Source organism: Sarcophilus harrisii, chromosome 2, assembly GCF_902635505.1.
Source record: "Sarcophilus harrisii chromosome 2, mSarHar1.11, whole genome shotgun sequence".
NCBI lineage: Eukaryota > Metazoa > Chordata > Mammalia > Dasyuromorphia > Dasyuridae > Sarcophilus > Sarcophilus harrisii.
The window spans coordinates 413,423,631-413,443,861 of NC_045427.1; positions in this window are offsets into that span (position 1 = coordinate 413,423,631).

Below are 20,231 nucleotides of genomic sequence, written 5' to 3' on the forward strand. Positions count from 1 at the left end.
TTTTTACAGATGAGAAAACTGAGGCAAGCAGAGTTGAGTGACTTGCCTAAGTCACACAATTAGTAAGTGACTGATGTGACTGATGCCAAATTTGGACTCAATAAATGGAGTCTTCCTGACTTTGACCCAGGATTATATCCACTACACCACTTTGCTGCTCTAAATGCTTGTTACTTGAAAATATAGGAGTAAACTGAGGCTGAGAGGTAACATGATTTAGTGGAGAAAAGTAAGCTGTATTCAGACCAATAGGATACATTCAGTCACTTGATACTCATCACATTCTTATGAGGGCGAGTGAGTGTCTCTTCATTTTACAGAGGAAGAAACCAAAGTGTGAAGGTTAATAGATCTAGAGGGAGAAGGGACCTCAGAGATCATCTAACCCTGCTCATAAGTGAACACTAAAAAGGACAAATAGCAGACATCACCAGAAGGATTTGAAACCAGATTCTTTAATGCTAGAATTAGTGCTCTTTCCACTGTTACATGATTCGAGAGAGACCAAAACATCAGGTAAGAAAACTCAGGAACCTATGTCTTGAATTTATCAATCAATCATTTTAGGGAGCATATAGCTGTGCAGAGAAAGAAGAATGTAATAATTTCATTTGAGTTAAGAAAGGAATTTATAAATAAACTATGATAAACTACAAATAAACTATGGTTTTGATTATTTGCCAGTGTGAAGTGTTTAAATAAATCACAAATAATGGTCATGGTTTTTTTCTGCTACTATAGCTACAATGTTGTCAGTCAGCTTCAGACCTAACATGTTGATGTGTTTACATTTTTAGAAAGACATCACAAATTCTCAAATCCACACTCTCTTCTTTGAAAAATGACTTCCCTGAGTTTACATAGAAATTCAGTGTCAGAGCAAGACTGATACCAAGAGCAGCTGCCTCTTGGGTCACGTTTCTTTTCACTGCCAGCATTAATTACCTCAATGAATGTCAAATAAAAAGAGCAACTTTCAAAAGCAAAACAAGTGAACTCAAATTTCTATATACAATATAGATATATGTATATTCAATATACATATATCTATATTCTATATGTATATATATATGTATATGTATATTCTATATACATATGTCTATATTCTATATGTATATATGTATACATATATGTATATTCTATATACATAGATATTGTATATTCTATATACAATATATATATATATATAAACAATAGTAAGATATGGCCTGTTGGACACTCAATTGAATTTCTTTGTAGATGTGGTTTCGTTAACATTAGTGTGACACCCATTTTTAGTTCCTGATTTTTGGTTTTCTTGTTTTGACTCTGAGGAAAAGACCACAAAAGGTCAGAACTGGAGGAGTCTTAAAAGATAAAAGTTAGGCTTTCCTAGGCAAGGCTCAGATTCTATCCTCACAGAATTTACAATCTAACTGGGGAGATGATATATACATAAACATGAAAGATTCAAGGAACACTAGGAGTCATAATTCGCACTTAAGTAGAATTTAAAGATTTATAAAGTACTTCCCTTATAAAAATCTAATTGAAATAGGTAGAACAAGTAATATTATCTCCATTTCACAGATGGTAAAACAAAAACTAAGATTGTTGTTGTTCATCCTTCATTCTTAAAAAGGACTAATGACATCAGGAGAGTGATATCTTTACTTGCAAATGAATTGGATTTAAGAGAAGAGCTGTGCAAAGTCACCTGCCTTACTAGTTCCTCTAGCATCATCAGCAACAGCTCAGTCAGAGATAAGTGATTTTACTAAAGTCAGTTAGATGACAGGACAGCACTTCTTAATCTTTTTATGCTTTAGACCCCTTATGCAGTCTGATGAATCCTAATACTATTGTGGTTTATCCCCTACATTCAGAAGAAGGAACTGCTAAATTTGAGCTACAGATTAGTAAAAAATTTTTAAAATGTTTTATTTTTTTTTCTTATCTAAGTCCAGCCCACAATCTATGAATTTATCAATCAATTAGTATTTATTAGGGCATATTATGAGGACACAAAAATGAGATAACCTCTTCCTTCAAAGAGTTTACATTCTAGGAAAGGAGGGGTGGATACAGATAAGGATAAATAAATATAAGCTACACACAAAGGAATAATTTTCTAAGGTTCTTCCAAAAAAAAAATGCTCTGTCTTCTATATTCTGAAATACTAAGTTCTTCGCTCATGTTGTATCCCAGGGATGCATGCTGGTAAATGTTTAGCAACCAGCTCTCTGAGATGGGGAAGTATCTTGTATAAACTCTTAGACTTAATTAGTGTTATTAACACTATCACTTTCTTAAATCTAGGCAATCACCAAACAATAAATTAAGTTCTGATTTGTACTGTTTGCTGATTTTCCAGATTATAAATCAGCTCATATTGATTGGGCTCCTGGGTGGCACCATAGTGCCAGAGCACCTGGCCTGGTTTCAGGAAGACTCATTTTCCTGAGTTCAAATACAGCTTCAAATCCTTACTAGCTGTGGGACCTGGACAAGTCACTTAATCCTATTTACCTCAGTTTCTCCGTCTGTAAAAAGAGTTGGAGAAAGAAATGGTAAACCACTCCAGGATCTCTTCTAATGGCATCATAAAGAATCAGACACAACTGAAGAACTGAACAACAACCACCTCAGTGACTTCAATAGCCTCCTAAATGGTTACCCTGCCATAAGTCTCTCTCTGATTCATCCATAATTATGGGTAAGTTCTTTTCCTAAATTAAGATCCAATTTTTACTCAATAAACTACCATGCCTCCCAAAAGACCCTCAGGATCCAACATAAACTATCCTATTTGTCCTTTAAAACCCGCCATAGTTATGGCCTTATTACCTATGATTCTCTCTCATAAATTCCAGAATTGAGTCAAATAGGTTTTTTTGGTGTTCTTCACATACTTTTCTTGTCTTCCTGGTTTGTCACTGGTTGCCCTCATGTCTGGAATGGTCTCTCTCTTCCCCTTCCATCTCAAGTTTCTGCAAGAGACCTATTCTAGCCCCCTCAGCTACTAGTGCCTTATCACCAAGATTACCTTCTACCTGTTCTGTATGTCTTCCAGGAGAAAAGGCCTGTATTAGTGATTTAATGAGTATAACAAGCTCACATATCAAGAAACTCCCTCCACCAATGCACTCTCTTAGCAATTTATTATTTAAAGGAATGTTTAGAGCACTGAGAGATTTGACCAGGATCCTCAGCCAGAATGTATTAGAGACAAGACTTGAATCCAGGGCTTCCTGTCTACAAGACTCTCTATTCACTGTGCAATGCTGGCTTAGCATATGACAAGAAATGTGCATGTTGTCTCCCCCATTAGAATGTAAGATTTGTAAGGTTAGGGACTATTTCTTTTCTGTTTGTCTCCCCAGTGCCCGGCACAGAGCTTGGCACTTGTTAGGCATTTAATAAATGCTGGGATTAATTGAGTCTCTTCTCGGATGGCTGAAGGTCTGTCTCTTCCACCTCTGATATTCTGCAATCCATGGTTCCCCCAATCTCTGACATTCTGGTTTTGTTTTGTTTTTATTTTATTTTAAGCTCCCTCCCAGCTGTAATATGTTTTCTGAGATAACCTGGACTGCTTTCATTGAGATAGTTGCAATCGATTCCTGAGAGGCTGAATCCTAAAGATGTGTAAGAATCTCATCCCAAACTGGGCTAATCACAGAACGTGACATTTCCCGTCTCCTGTCTCCAGGCTCCAGTTATTGTTTACACATTCCAGAGAAGACAGAGGAAGGAAATTAACATGGTTCCTAGGCCAGGGTTCCCTTCCCGTCCAAACTGGTTCCAGGGAGCGCCATCAGCCCGAGCCTTCAGGGAAGCAGGGAGAAAGGAGGACAGAGAAGGATGACTGAGGGGAAGTGGGGGAAGCTCCAGCTCAGGAAGGGCTTTGAATGGGCTCTGTCTGATTCATTTAAGTGAAAGCTAGGGCTTCCTCATGCATTCCTAGAGTGTTTCTTACTCCTCACTGAAGGCTTTGATCCGCTCCATCCAGGTGCTCAGGGAATATGCTGGGGGTGTGTCCAGGGGCTCTTCCTGGAGAGGAAGCTGACTGTGTATCATCCAGGGGAGTAGAGGAGCTTGGCAAAGGGACTCAGAGCATGGCTCCCCTTCACAGGGAATTTGCCTTGCAGCCTTGATAGTCTGCCACTTGTATAACACATCGGTCAAGTTTTTCTGCACTGATTTGTTCATACTCCTATTCTACTCAAAACTCTGCAGCGGCACCCAAATAAAATTCTGCTTCTCTAAAGTTTCTCCCAAATAAAGTTCCACTTCTCAGCCTGGCTTCAGGTCCCTCGCTAAAATGAAGCCAACCTGACTTTCTATCTTTGTCTCTCTTTGATACAGCCAAAACAGAATACTCTCAGACTATCTCCTCCTCACCTTATCCCCCACTCCAGAACATCCTTTATTTTTCTGAACTATGTTTTTTCAGTGTCCTTAAAGTGAACTCCCCTCCTCCCCAAAACACACACACACACACAGAAAAAGACACAGAGAGAGACACACACAGAGATTGAGAAACCGAGACAGAGACAGAGAGACATCCACAAATTGAGAGAGATAGAGACACAGAGAAAGAGAGAGATGGAGAGAGACAGACACACACACACAGATTGAGAGAGACAGAAATAGAGAGAAAGAGAGAGATGGAGAGAGAGAAACAGAGAGATAGAGACAGAACCAGAGAGAGACAGAGAGACACACAGAGATTGAGAGAGAGAGAGAGAGAGAGAGAGAGAGAGAGAGAGAGAGAGAGAGAGAGAGAGAGAGAGAGATCCAGAGAGAGACAGAGACACACCCACAGATTGAGAGAGATAGAGACAGAGAAAAAGAGAGAAAGAGAGAGAGATGGAGAGAAACAGAAACAGAGAGAGAGAGAGAGAGAGAGAGAGACACACACACAGAGAGATTGAGAGAGACAGAGACAGAGAGAAAGAGAGACACAGAGAGATAGAAAGAGACAGAAACAGAAAGAAAGAGAAAGATGGAGAGAGAGAGAAACAGAGAGATAGAGACAGAACCAGAGAGAGACAGAGAGATACACAGAGATTGAGAGAGACAGAGACAGAGAGAAAGAGAGAGAGACAGAAAAACAGAGAGAAAGAGAGAAATGGAGAGAGAGAGAAACAGAGAGATAGAGACAAACCCAGAGAGAAACAGAGACACACACCCACAGATTGAGAGAGACAGAGACAGAGAGACACAGAGAGATAGAGAGAGACAGAAACAGAAAGAAGAGAGAGAGAGAAACAGAGAGATAGAGACAGAACCAGAGAGAGACAGAGACAGAGAGAAAGAGAGAGAGAAAGAGAGAGACAAAAACAGAGAGACAGAGAGAGATGGAGAGAGAGACAGAGAGAAAGTCACACACATACGCACAAACAGAGGCAGAGGCAGAGAGTCAGACAGACAGAGAAAGAGAGAGAGAGAGAGAGGGCAATTAAAACGTCACTAATTCAGATTGTACCACTCAGTCTCAATAATAGAAATAGATTTTTAGAGCTGAAAGAAATCTCTGAGAGGATTTTTTTCTCATTTATTCCTTCATTTATTTAATATTAATTAACATCCTGTGCTGATATCTGGGGAAGATAGACTAGTAAAATAGTCCCTTACTGCAAGAGTTTACTGTTTAGCAGAGGAGATTAGATGCTCATGAAAACTCTAATAGAGGTTACATAGTGAAAAGACTATGGATACCTGGATTCAAATCACTTCACTGACATAAACAAGAGTCACTTCAACTCTGAGTCTCAGGCTCTTTTCTAATATGTTGAGATTACAGTTTGTACCACCTCTATCAAAGGGTATTGTAAATCTTTAAGGACTATAAAAATGTGATTTATCATAATGTAAGCCAAAATGTGAGATATATATAAGATGTGAAAAATGCTAGGAGTATAAGGAAGGAAAGATCACTTGTGATTGGGGAGGTAGAAGAAGAGGAAAGGGTAAAGAAAGATTCTCCAGGAATGTTGGCAATGGTGAACTTTACTTTAAAATCTGAGCATAATTTCAACAGGGGAAGATGAAGTTGGGATTTATACTATGGAGAAATATGTGAGTAAAAATAGGGAAGAAGGAGAGCAAAGTGTATATATATATATATATACATATATATGTATATATATGTATACATATATATGTATATATATGTATACATATATATACATATATATATATATATGGAGAAGGGTTTGGTCAATAATACAATAATTGGGCAGAATGTAAAACAAGAAGGGAAATGGAATAGTTTCAGATTAGGAAATTGGGGGTACTGAATATCAATCTGGGAAGTTTTGCACTTTATTTGCTTAGCAACAGAGAGCCACTGGGGAAAAAATTAAAATAGGGGAGTTACATGCTTAGATCTACCCATTAAAGATTAGTCTGTCAAGGAATGCTAATTTATCATTGGACATTTACAAAGAATGTAATGAACCAACAGAGCAATGTTGATTTGGGAGAACCTTTTTTAAAATTTTGTCTAGAAGGCTATTTTCAAGCTTGAGAAGAGCAATACACATACAAACATAATATGCAAATGAAAAAATATTTCCAAAACCTTACAAATATTCATTTCAACAAGTCTTTTAATGAGAAGAGCCAGGTCAGCCAGTTGTCATAGTGAATAGAGCATCAACCCTGGAGTCTGGAGGACCTGGGGTGAAATTCAACTTCAGATACTTACTAGTTATGTAACCTTGGGAAATTGCCTTCAAGAGAAAGAGACAGATAGACAAAGAGACAGAGACAAAGAGAGACAGAGAAAGAGACAAAAAGAGATAGAGACAGAGAGAGAACAACAGAGAAACAGAGGAGTGAGAAAGAAGAGTGAACGGGGGAAGAAGAAAAGACAGACAGAGAAAGAGAGAGACAAGAAAAAGGGAAGAAGAGAAGGATGAAGAAGAAAGGAAGGAGTAAGAAGCAGAGGGGAGGGAAAAGGAAAGAGAAAAGAGGGAGAGAGAAAGAAAAAGATAGATAGATAGAGGCAGATAGAGACAGAAAAAAGGAAAAACACTTTCTTAAAAAGAAAAGAATTTCAAAATAAGAAATATGTGAGGTAGTGGGGATCTTAGAACATAGAATATTAGGACTACCTAGAAATTCAGGGCATAAAAATGTCTAAGCAGGGAGGGTTTTAAGGATCATCCAACTCCTTCACTGAATAAAGGCAGACAGAATCCCAGGGAACATGCAATTTTGCTGTTATCTAGTACTAAACAGGCAATGAATTGCAGTCAGACCCTGGACCCAGATCCTTTCTACCCTCTTTCCACAACACCAATGTTGCCACTCTGACAGGTAGTAACTTAAACCTACCAGATTTTTTGAGACAGTTCCAGATTCAAGAAAATAAAATATATTTTAAATGAGATATTTCAAAGTAATCTTGTGTCTGTATATGTGACCTGATTATAATCTCAAAAACTAACATCTACAAAGAGGCAAGACCCAAATAGATTTAAGGGCCTGGACAGTGACGGAGAAGGAAGATATTTCTGTCTGGGTTTAAAGGAAATGTTGCTTATAGAATGAGACTTGGAAAGGCCCCTAAAAGGTCAGCTGATATAACCCCTTCACTTTTCAAATTAAGTAACTGGAACTAAAAAGAAGGAAGTGACTTTCACACGATTAGAAAGAGCATAGATAAGTTTTGGGTTCAGGTCTCCTGGTTCCAAACTCATTGCTTTTCCAACTACACCCAAGCTACTTCTGGGGACACTCCCCACCTCTACCCCAATAGCCCTGGCAAGGTGATTCCTGATGGTCCAGATTAAGCAACAAACCAAAGTCCTTTGAGAGACACAACAGCAACAAAACCCCAAAGGCTCGAATTCAATTGGGTTTTTTTTTTTTTTAAACAAAAAATGACATGTTTCCAAACAGTAGGGATTTTTTGGAACAGTGTTCAGAGGATATCCAGAACTTCAGAACTGAAATGAGTCCTGTGTGCCTCCCTTCCTTGTGGTGTCAACACAACCTTGGACTCAGTTGGACACTTCCTGGTTTCCTATGAAGCTAAATTCTCATAGGATCTAAAAGGGGTCATGGGACAGCAACGATTATTGTTTTCAACAGGCACGTAGCTGAATGAAACCCACAGGAACCTACCAAGGCCCTTGGGAGCTTATTATGAAATGGCTGCTTAAGGCTTATGCTGGAGGAGGCAGGGCTTATCCTCTCCATAAACATGGTTCATTGTAGTTTCAGCAAAAGAAAGACTGAGAGCTCATAGATGAAAAAGGATCCTAGGGGTCAAAGTTGGAAAGACCCTTAGAACACAGAATGTCAGAAATGAAAACCTGGGATCCATGAATTTAAAGTACACATAAACACACTCACACACCTTTTTCACTCATTTAATAGTATTTTATTTTTTCCAATTGCATCTTGAGTTTCAATTTTTTTTTCTCTTTCCTCCCTACCCTCTACCCTACTCAAGATAGCAAGTAATTTGATATGGATAATACATGTACAAATAGATTAAATATTTACACATTAGTCAGGTTGTAAAAAAAAAAAAAAGAATTAGAACAAAAGGAAAATAGCATAAGAAAGAAAAAAAAATGAAAACAGTATACTTTGATCTATATTCAGACTCTATAGTTCTTTCTCTAAATTTGGATAGCATTTTTCACTATGAATCTTTTGGAATCATCTGAAATCATTGTATTGCTAAGAAGAGCTAAACCTATGTAAGTTAATCATCATACAATGTTGTTGCTACTGTGTACAATGTCCTCCTGCTTCTCATTTTTTACAGTCAGTATTTCCTATAAAGATCTCATTTCTCAAATATATAGAGAATGGAGTTACATTTATAAAAGAATGAAAACCATATATAATGTGGGGAAAGATGTAAGCAAAGATAGGGAAATAGGAGAGCAAAGTATATGTATGGAAAAAGGGTTTGGTCAATACTACAATGACTGGGAAGAATATAAAAACCCCAATTGATAAATAGTCAATGGACATGAGCAGCTTTCAGATAAAGAAATTAAAGCTCTCTATAATCATATTAAAAAAAATGCTCTACATCACTATTGATTAGAGAAATACAAATTAAAACAACTCTGAGATATCACCTCATACCTATCAGATTGGCTAATATGACAAAGAAAATGATAAAAGTTGTAGATGTTTGAAGATTGGGATACTAATGCATTGTTGGTGGAGTTGTAAAGTGATCCAACCATTCTGGAGAGCAATTTGAAATTCTGCCCAAAGGGCTATATATAAAACTGTGCATACTCTTTGATCCAGCAATACCATTTCTGAGTCTGTATCCCAAAGAGAGCATAAAAAAATAGAAAAGGACCTATTAGTACAAAAATGTTTATAGCCGTTATCTTTCTGGTATCAAAGAATTTTAAATTGAGGGGATGCTCATTAATTGGGAGACAGCTAAATAAATTACAGAATATGAACATAATGGAATACTATTGTGCTATAACAAATGAGAGCAGGCAGATTTCAGAAAAAACCTAGAAAGACTTAGATGAACTGACACTGAATATATCTTTTTTGATAATTAAATTTCAATATAACTGGTTTGTCTTTACAAATATTGTTTTGAAGAGTGCATTGACATCACTAGACTGCCAAAGGTCCCTGACACAGAAAAGATGAAGAACTTTTGCTTTGCATCCTCTTCGATAGTTGAGCAGCTATTTACTACTTGAAAATCACAATTGATGGGAATAGAGGTCACTACCTCAGTAAACAGTACATTCCTCTGCTGGACCAAAATCAAATCTAATTAAAAAAAACCCACAAACAAAACAACCCACCTTTATTAATCATGTGTTATGTGAGAAGTCCACAAGTCATGCTTTGGATAAAGTGTGAGGCTTGGAATCAGAAAGACCTGAGTTCAAATCTTGCTTGAGACACTTTCTAGCTATATAACTTCCTGGGAAAGTAATTTAACCATGTTTACCTCAGTTTCCTCTTTTGTAAAATTAGTTGGTAAAGGAAATGGCACACTACCATAGTATTTCTTCCAAGAACATTTCAAAATGGGGTCACAAAGAGGAGAGTCGAACATGACAACAACAAATGTGGGAAGCAGTGTGACATAATGGATAGAGAGAAGTCCTTGATGTTCAGAACACCTGGGTTCAAGTCCTCACTCTGATATAAACTGACAGAGTGACTTTGGCCAAAACATTTAACTTCTTAGTGACCCAAGCAATTTTCTTAGACCATAATTAAATTACAGAGCAGTTGTGACCTGCATTAGCAAAGAGGATAGAGCTCCTTGGTGGTTCTCTGGGAGCTACCTACATCAGTGAAATCACAGGTTTAACCAGTATTTTATTTATTTTTTAAATTAAAGCTTTTTATTTTCAAGATACATAAGCAGATAATTTTCAGCATTCACCCTTACAAAACCTTGTATTTTAATATTCCTCTCCCTTTCTCCCACTCCCTCCCCTAGATAGCAAGTGCTCCAATATTGGTTAAACATGTGCAGTTCTTCTATACATATTTCCACAAATATCATGCTATACAAGAAAAATCAGATCAAAGAGGAAAAAATGAGAAAGAAAGCAAAATGCAAGCAAACAACAACAAAAAGAATGAAAATACTAGGTCATAGTCCACACTAAGTTCCCACCATCTTCTCTCTGGATATAGATTGCTCTCATCATCACAAGATCATTGGAATTGGTCTAAATCATCTCATTATTGAAGAGAGCCATGTCCATCAAACTTGATCATCATATAATCTTGTTGTTGTGTACAATGATCTCCTAATTCTGCTCATTTCACTTAGCATCAGTTCATGTAAGTCTCTCTAGGCCTCTCTGAAATCATCCTGCTGATCATTTCTTGTAGAACAATAATATTCCATAATATCTATATACCATAACTTTTTCAGCCATTCTCCAATTGATGGGCATCCACTCAATTTCCAAATTCTTGCCACTACAAAAAGGGCTGCCACAAACATTTTTGCACATATTGGTCCTCTTGTATAATTTCTTTAGGATATAGGCCCGGTAGAAACACTGCTGGATCAAAGGGTATGTATAGTTTGATAGTCCTTTGGGCATAGTTCCAAATTGCTCTCCAGAGTGGTTAAATCAGTTCACAATTCTACCAACAATGTATTAGTGTTCCAGTTTTCCCACATTCCCTTCAACATTCATCATTATCTTTTCTTGTCATCTTAGCCAATCTGAGAGGTATGTAGTGTTATCTCAGAATTGTCTTAATTTGCATTTCTCTGATCAATAGTTATTTAAAGCTCCTTTTCATATGACTAGAAGTGGTTTTAATTTCTTCATCTGAAAATTGTCTGTTCATATCCTTCGACCATTTATCAATTGCAGAATGGCTTGAATTCTTATAAATGTAGTCAATTCTCTATGTATCTTAGAAATAAGGCCTTTATCAGAACTTTCTAATGTAAAATTTCCCCCCAGTTTATTACTTCCCTTCTAATCTTGTCAACATTGGTTTTGTTTGTACAAAAAATTGTAACTTAATATAATCAAAATTATCCATTTTGCATTCAATAACGTACTCTAGTTCTTCTTTGGCCACAAATTACTTCTTTCTCCACCGATCTGAGACATGACTATCTTTTGTTCTTCTAATTTACTTATAACATCACTCTATGTCTAAATCATGAACCCATTTCAATCTTATCTTGGTATAGGGGAACCAGAAAAAGTTTAAGCCACTATGTTAGGTGCCAGGGGTTGAAAAATAATCTTTGATCTCAAGGAACTTATATTCTTCTAGAGAATGTGTTTAGATCATAGAAACAAATAAGGATATGCATGACTGTTTGAAGGGGGAGTGAGCAGTAGCAATAGGGAGTTAACAAATTTGGCATATAAGCTGAACCTCAAAGGAAGCCATGGATTTAGAGAGACTAAAATTATTGGGCAGGGAGACAACAAGCATTTATCAAGCACTTCCTATTATTTGACTGGGGGAAAAAAGGAAAAAATATTATTCTTTTCACTGAGGAAATAACATTCTAATAGGGGAAACAACAAGCAAATGACTATGTCCATATAAGATACATGTAGTATAAACTTAAAGCAAATTCTAGCAGTGGGGGAGCCTGGGGAAGACTTCTTGCAGAAGCTGGGATATGAGCTGATTTTTAAAGAAAGCCAAAAGGCTTTTAAAGCAAAAGGAAGGAGGTAGTATTAAATATACTGGAGAGGAAGAATAAACAAGATTTGGAAATGGAGTGAAATGGAAGAATCAAAGATGATTCTGAGGTTGAAAGATGAGAGATGAATCTGAGTGACAGGGAGAGTGGTGATGGCACCAATAACAATAATATTGTCAATAATGACAATAATATTTATAGGGTGCTTGAAGGTTCACAAAATCTCATATATGTTTTTCCTACCTCACAATAATAATGGGAGGAAGGTATTATTGTGATCCTTGTTTTATAGCTGAGGAAAAAGAATCTGAGAAAGTTTAAGTAACTTGTCCAGTATCCCCCAGCTAGTCTCAAATGGGATTCAAATTTGGATTTCTTGAGTCCAAATCCAGCCTCTTTCCATCATGCTCCTATCCATCTGCCTAAATAGAAAATCTAAGGTTGGTATCTATTTAGGAAAGGGTGATGCCGAGTTTCTTTTTGGAAATTAAGTTTGAGGACACAGTAAAACATTTGGCAGAAGTCCTATAGCGGTTTGTAATGTGAAACTATAGCTCAGGGAGACTTACATGAACTGATGCTAAGTGAAATGAGCAGAACTAGGAGATCATTATACACTTCAACAACGATACTGTATCATTGTATTCTGATGGAAATGGAATTCTTCGATAAAGAGATCTAACTCAGTTTCAGTTGATCAATAATGGACAGAAGCAGCTACACCCAAAGAAAGAACACTGGGAAATGAATGTAAACTGTTTGCATTTTTGTTTTTCTTGTCGGGTTATTTTTACCTTCTGAATCCAATTCTCCCTGTGCAACAAGAGAACTGTTTGGTTCTGCACACATATATTGTATCTAGGATATATTGCGACATATTCAACATATATAGGATTGCTTGTCATCTGGGGAAGGGGGTGGAGGGAGAAAGGGGAAAAATCGGAACAGAAGTGAATGCAAGGGATAATGTTGTAAAAAATTACCCTGGCATGGGTTCTATCAATAAAACGTTATTATAATAAATAAAAAAAAGAAAAGAAAAAATTATAGCTCAGGAAAGAAAGTGAAGTTGAATATATATAATGGAGAGTCCTACATATAAAAGTAATAAATGAACCTATGGGAAGTGATGAGTTAAGAGATGTATTTAGTGAAGAGGAGAGAAGACAATAGGGAACAAGAGAAGGGTAAAAAAGAAAAGAGAAGAGAAGTTGCAAGACAGGTCAGATCATGAATAATCATCAAGTAGATTTGGAAGGAGGCAGAGCCAAGGCAGGAACTCACAGAGTTCTCCCCCAAACCATTCCAAATTCCTTTAAATAATGAATCTAAATAAATTTTAGAGAATCAGAATACAAAAAAATGGAGCAGAATAATTTTCAGCTGCAGACAATTTAGAAGATCATCTGGAATAATCTGTGGCACCAGAGTGGAAATCTGGCACACAGTTCCAGCACAGGCCAGCATAACCCCAGCCTAGACTCTAGCACCAGCATCAGCTTGCCACCAGCAAAGCAGGAATGGGACTAGGGCCCTCTGAATCAGCAGTAGTACTGCTGGTTTCCAGACCTTTCAGACCAGAGATAGCAAAGACTACTTGGAAGGAAAGGTTTATCAGTAGGGTGAGAGGGCCTTGGGAAATCAGGAATGAGCATGGTTAAAAGTGACAGCGTCAGCTTCCACAAGCCTCAGCGCACAAGATGTTTCTTTACTAGCACTAAGGAAAGACTCTGTTGCTTTAGTACACAAGAACTCCCAGCCATGGTGGATTGGGGATAGTCCTAACAGCTCCAGAACAGAAAAGATACCTGGAAGGATCTCTGAAAACAGCTGCACAAAACCCCTGAAACTTGGGACAGTATATCTTTCACCCTGGAAACAGAGCCCTACTTAACAAAGAGTTAAAAGTTGAGTAATGAACTGGAAAAAATTCTGACCATAGAAAGTTACTATGGAAACAAGAAAGATCAAAACACACACTCAGAAAAAGATAATAAAGTCAAAACTTCTACATTCAGAGTCTCCAAGAAAAATAAGAATTAATCTAGGATCATGAAAGAAGCCAAAATGGATTATGAAAATCAAATAAGATAGAGGAAAAATGGGAAGAGAATTGAGAGTGGTACAAAAGGAAATACAAGAAACTAATAAGAAAAAGAATGTCTTAAAAAGCAAAATTAAACAAGTGGGAAAGGAGGTACAAAAACTTACTGAGGAAAATAATTCCTTAAAAATTGGAATTGAGCAAATGGAAGCTAATGATTTTATGAGAAATCAAGCAACAATAAAACAAAGCCAAAATAATGAGAAAAACTGTAAAATATTTCACTGGAAAACAAATGACTTAGAAAACAGATATAGGAGAAATAATTTGAAAATTATTGGTCTACCTGAAAATCATGATGAAAAAGAGCCTCACTCTCATGTTTTAAGAAATTATTAAGGAAAACTGTTCTGATATTCTAGAACTAGACAGTAAAATAGAAATGGAAAGAATCTATCAATCACCTCCTGAAAGAGATACCAAGATGAAAACTTCCAGGAATACTACAGCCAAATTCTGGAACACTCAGATCAAAAAGAAAATATTGCAAGCATCCAGAAGGGAACAATTCAAGTATGGTGGAATGGTGGTCAGGATAATACAACATTTAGCAGTTTCTACATTAAAGGATCAAAAAGCTTGGAACATGATATACCAGAGAGCAATAGAGTAGGATTACAATCAAGAATCACCAGCCCAATTACTAAGTATAATCCTTCAGGGAAAACAGTGAATATTCAATGAAATAGAGAATTTTCAAACATCCATGATAAAAAGACCAAAGCTGAATATAAATTTTGATTTTCAAATATAAAACTCAGGAGAATAATAAGGAGGTAATCAGAAAAGGGATACCATAAAGGACTCAATAAGATTTATCTGTTTACATTCCTATATGAGAAGATGATGTTTATAACTCAAAAGAGCTTTTTTTTTGTTATTATGGCAGTTAGAAGAAGTATATATAGACAGAGGGCACAGGTGTGAGTTGAATATAATGATATAATAGCTAAAAGCATAAAATTGAAGGGATGGGAAAGGAAGAGGTGGACTGGCATAAATTATCTACCATAAAAGTGGCAAGAAAAAATTTTTATAATGGAGGGAAATGGGGGAGTGAATGAACCTTACTCTCATTAGAATTGGCTCAAAAAGAAAATGACACACACATTCAATATATGTATAGAAATCTATCTTACTCTGCAGGAAAATAGCAGGGTAAAGGCATGCAAGAAGGAGGGTGATAGAAGAAAGAATTTCGAAACAAGTTTCTCTGATGAAGGCCTCATTTCTTAAATATATAGGAAACTGAGCCAAATTTATTTTAAAAAAAAATAAAAGCTATTCCCCAATTTATAAATGATCAAAAGATGCAAAGTATAAAAAACCATGCATACCATTTGATCTAATAATATTATTACTATGTATGAATCCCAAAAGGTTTCTTTAAAAAAAGGAAAATTTTTATATGTAGAAAAATATTTAAGTAGCTCTCTTCTCAGAGCAAAGAACTGGAAACTGAGGAGATACCCATCAATTGGGGAATGGCTCTATAAAGTACAGTATGTGATTATGATGAAATATTATTGTTCTATGAGAAATGGTAAGCAAAATACTCTCAGAAAAATCTGGAAAGTCCTCCATCAACTTAAGCAAAGTGAAATGTTTTGTGTAGAAAGTAATACCAGCATTGTGGGACTACTCTGAAGGATGAAAAATGGTATCCATACCTAAACAAAGAACTGATTGTGTCTAAATATAGATTGGAGTATACTCTTTTAAAAAAATTTATTTTTCTTGCGTTGTTTTTTTTTGGGGGGGGAGACATTTTCTTTCACAACATGACTTTTATGGAAATATTTTGCATAATTTCACATGCTTTCTTAATAGGGATGGGGGTGAAGTGGGGAGGAAGAAAGAGAACCTGAAACTCAAAGTTTTAAATAATATGTAAAAATTGTTTTACGTGTAACTAGGGAAAACAAAAATATTGGATTTTAAAAGAAGAACTCAAAAGTTAAGAAAAATTTTGAAAGAGCTCACAACTTCAAAAAAAAAAAAAAAAAAGATTGGAGAATGGTTAGACATGTATGAAGAGAACTAGGAAATAATAATTTCATGAAAACCCAGGGAGAAAAATATGTGTGTAGAAGAGGTGATCAGTGATGTTAAATGCTCTTAGAGAGTTCAAGAAATATGAACAACAAATAAAGACTATTGAATTTAGTGACTAAGATATAATTGATGATCTTGGAGAAACTTCAGTTGAGCTGAAGTAAGATTGCAATGGGTTGACCACGTTGGAAAAAGAAGAGGAGGTGGCAACTGGCTTTTTCTAGGAATTAGATTTCAAAAGGGAGAAGAAAAATAGGCTAACAGCTCAATATAATGGCATAGTCAAGAAAAGGCAGCTGAAGGATGGAGAAGATCTGGTTTAATTTAACAAACATTTACTACTTTGGGATACAAAGGCAGAAATAAAAACATGTCCTGCCCTCAAGGAGCTACAGTGTGCGTGGGGTGGCAGGAATAGGAAAGAGATTTAATGTGCATTCAAATGAATAAATAAATAAAAAGTATATACAAAGTTATACAAAATAATTTCAAGAGGAATATTGCTAATCACTGAAAAAATAAGGAAGACTAAAGTTGGACATGGTATGTGAATTATATCAAGGAAGCCATGAGTTAGATTTGAGAAGGAAGTTCATAGCTGAAATAGGGGCCACTCCTACAATGGCTTAGGACTAAGAGATGGAAAGGCAGAGATGACAATAACTTGAAGATTAGAAAAAAAGGCTTGCTGCCAGGTTAAGATTTAGGAGATTGCAGTATTATATTAAAAGCATAGAGGGCCAGGGCATAGTAGTGCACATCTGTAATTCCTGGGGAGACCAACACTAGTGGGTTGCTTAAGCTCAGAAGTTCTGAGCTGAAGTGGGTCAAGCCAGTTAAGAATCTGTACTATATCCAGCATCCGTGCACCCTGGTGACATCTGAGAATATGTGTGTATGAGTGTGGGGGGTGACCAAAATATTTAAGGAGGAGTGAACTGACTCAAGTGAGAAACAGACTAAGTCGAGGTTTCCATGCTGATCATGAGTGGCTACTGTGCTTTTATCTTGAAAGAGATGAGAAAATCTAGTCTCAAATATATACATTTTAATGCATAGAGTGGTTAACTTTGACAAAAGAAAATCTATCTCTTTCTAATTGAAGGGAGAAAGAACAAGAGAATAGAGGGAGATGTTTGCAGAGCTTTAAGTTTTAAAATTGTAAAAATTATTATTTTGTGGGTGGTCACAAAAGATGGCCTCTATTTTCTCAGTAAACTAGGAGACCAGTTTTCTACTGGGAAGGAGAATGAAGGATGTGAGGTAATATAGCAGGTTTATGAGAACAGATTTAAAATAGTTAATGTATAATAGTGAATTAGGGAAGAATAAAAGGATTGTTGTGCAGCTGTAAGAATTCATGCAGTTGTGATAATGTCAATTTATTTGGATGTATTAGCATAGTTTATATATATTATAATATATATATAATATAATATATATAGAGGCAATATATATTATACATATATATATGTACAGATGAGACAAAGGAAGAGAGAGAGAGAAACAGAGACAGAGAGAGACACAGAGAGAGAAAGAGAGAGACAGAGAGAGAGAGAAAGAGACACACACAGAGAGAGAAATCCTCATCCAGGTTTGGCAAAACTTAGCTATGAAACAGCAAGAGAGCAAGGGATTGAAAAGCGAAAACTAGTTGAAGTATAATTTTTGGTAAACTCCTACTTCCCCTTCCCTTCCATCTTCTTTTTTTCTCTCCTGCCCATTTCTCTCTTCTCTCCTTTTTTCTTCTCTCATCCAGATTTTCTGCTCTCATCCCCATCTCCTCAATTGAGCCCAATCCTCAGATCCCTTCCACATGTTCTATTACAAAGCCTTTCTTGATCAGTCCAGCCCTCAAACTCTTCTTCCTCTGAGCTTTTATACTACTAAATAAGTATATGATTCACTGCACATTAAAATCCACCTGGCTTCATGACTCTATTCTCTTATGATCTTAGACCATCTTTAAATGTGTTACTGTCATTTATCTTTTCATATGTTTGTATTTATCTCTCTACTTCAACCCTGAGCTCTTCAGTCTTATTTTCTTTTGTAGCCCCAGGCTTGAGTATAGGAAATGGCCTAGAGTAGGTGCTCTGAATAATTCAATTTAGTTATGAAAAATGTTATTTCTATTTTATGGCTTTTTCCATGCAATGGCTATTTCCCTCATCTTCAGCCTCCTGTTTCAGTACCTTTCCTTCTCTGCCCCTTTGCTCAACCCACTTGTGGCCCCTATACTGAATCTTGAAAGAAGATAAAGAAATCCTAAAATCTGAAAATAAGAATTCTGAATTTAAGATTGAGATTGAGATAAGAAGTGAGTGCATTCCAGGCCTGGAAAAATAGCTTGTACAAATATACAGGGGTGGGAAAAAGAATGTGGAATTCAGGTAACAATTAATAGCCTAGTTTTACTGGGGGAAAAACTTGTTAAGCAGTTTTATATAAATTGAGACTGGAAAGGTGAGTAGGAGCCACATAGCAAAAAGCCTTGAGTATCAGGTTGAGGTTTTGTTTGTTTTGTTTTTTAAATCATTTAGAGGCAATAAAGAGCCACTAATGGATTTTGAATAGGGGAGTGACTGTACTTGGATATGTGCCTTAGAAAGATTATAATGGCAGCTATGTGGAAGATAGAATAGTGTTGAGGAAAGCCTGTAAAGTAGGGATTTAATTATTAAAGTATTACATTAATCTAGATGAGCGATAATGAGGGCTGAATAAAAGTGATTGTCAGTAGAGAAGAGTGGATATGATAGATGTAGGAGAATCACTAGTACTTGCCAATTAATTTGATTTGAGAAATGAGAGAAAGGAAAGAGTCAAGGATAAATATATTTGCAAATCCTAATGATAAAATATATTTGTGACACCAATTAAAAACAGATAAGCTTTGAGGAGGAGTGGATTTGATGAAGTTAAAATGATGAGTTTCCTTTTGAACATATTGAGTTTGAGGAGCTAGCAAGACATTCAGGTAGAGAAGTCCAGCGGGCAGTTAATGAAGAGATTGGAATTTAGGGGGCACATTAAGTCTAGAAATATACGTTTGGGAGTCATCATCCTAGAAGCAATACTTGAAGCAAAAAAACAAAAAAACAAGGGGACCTGATAAAGGCACCAAAAGAAAAAGTATATATAGGAAGGCCAAAGATAAAGGCTTGGAAGGAACTCACACTTAGGATGCAGTTATGTGATGATCCACCAAACAAACAAACAACAACTGAGGAATAGTCAAACAGAGCTAAACAAATAGGAGATATAAATATTTTGGAAGCCATGGTAGAAGATTGTATCCATGAATAAATGGTGATCAGTGGTGACAAAACTACAGGGCTCAAGCAGGATGAGTCTTGAGAAAAGCTAATTAGATTTAAGAGTTAAGAGACTATTGGTAATTTTTAAGAATCTGGTCTATGACACTAGTTCTGAGATCTTGACCTTCAGAGACCTCTTTTATAAAATAAAAATAGTAATACCTATAGTAGAAGATATTAAGGTACATCTCAAAAAATGTTGTGAGATTTAAGATTTTAAATAGTAAATGTTTTGTAAACTTTTTAGGACTATATAAATGATGACTATTATTGGATAGAGCAGTGGGGGAAATGACAGAGGTTTGGAAATCATAATGAAGAAATTTGTATGACAATAGAATAATAATAAGAGTGGAATGGAGGCCTAGTAATTTGCATAGGAAATAGTAAAGGAAAAATTAGGGAGAATGTTATCAGTCTAAAAGAAAGTCTTAAGGGATGTGATCCTTGGCTCTGCCATCAAAGATGTCAATTAAAGTTTTTAATTCATGATGAACACAGATATATTAAATCCATTCCAATTATAAAATGGTATGATTCTGGAAATAGAATAGACAAGCATATGTGTTTAAGTGGTCTTTGAAAGTTTCTATGCCTCTCTGGGCTTCA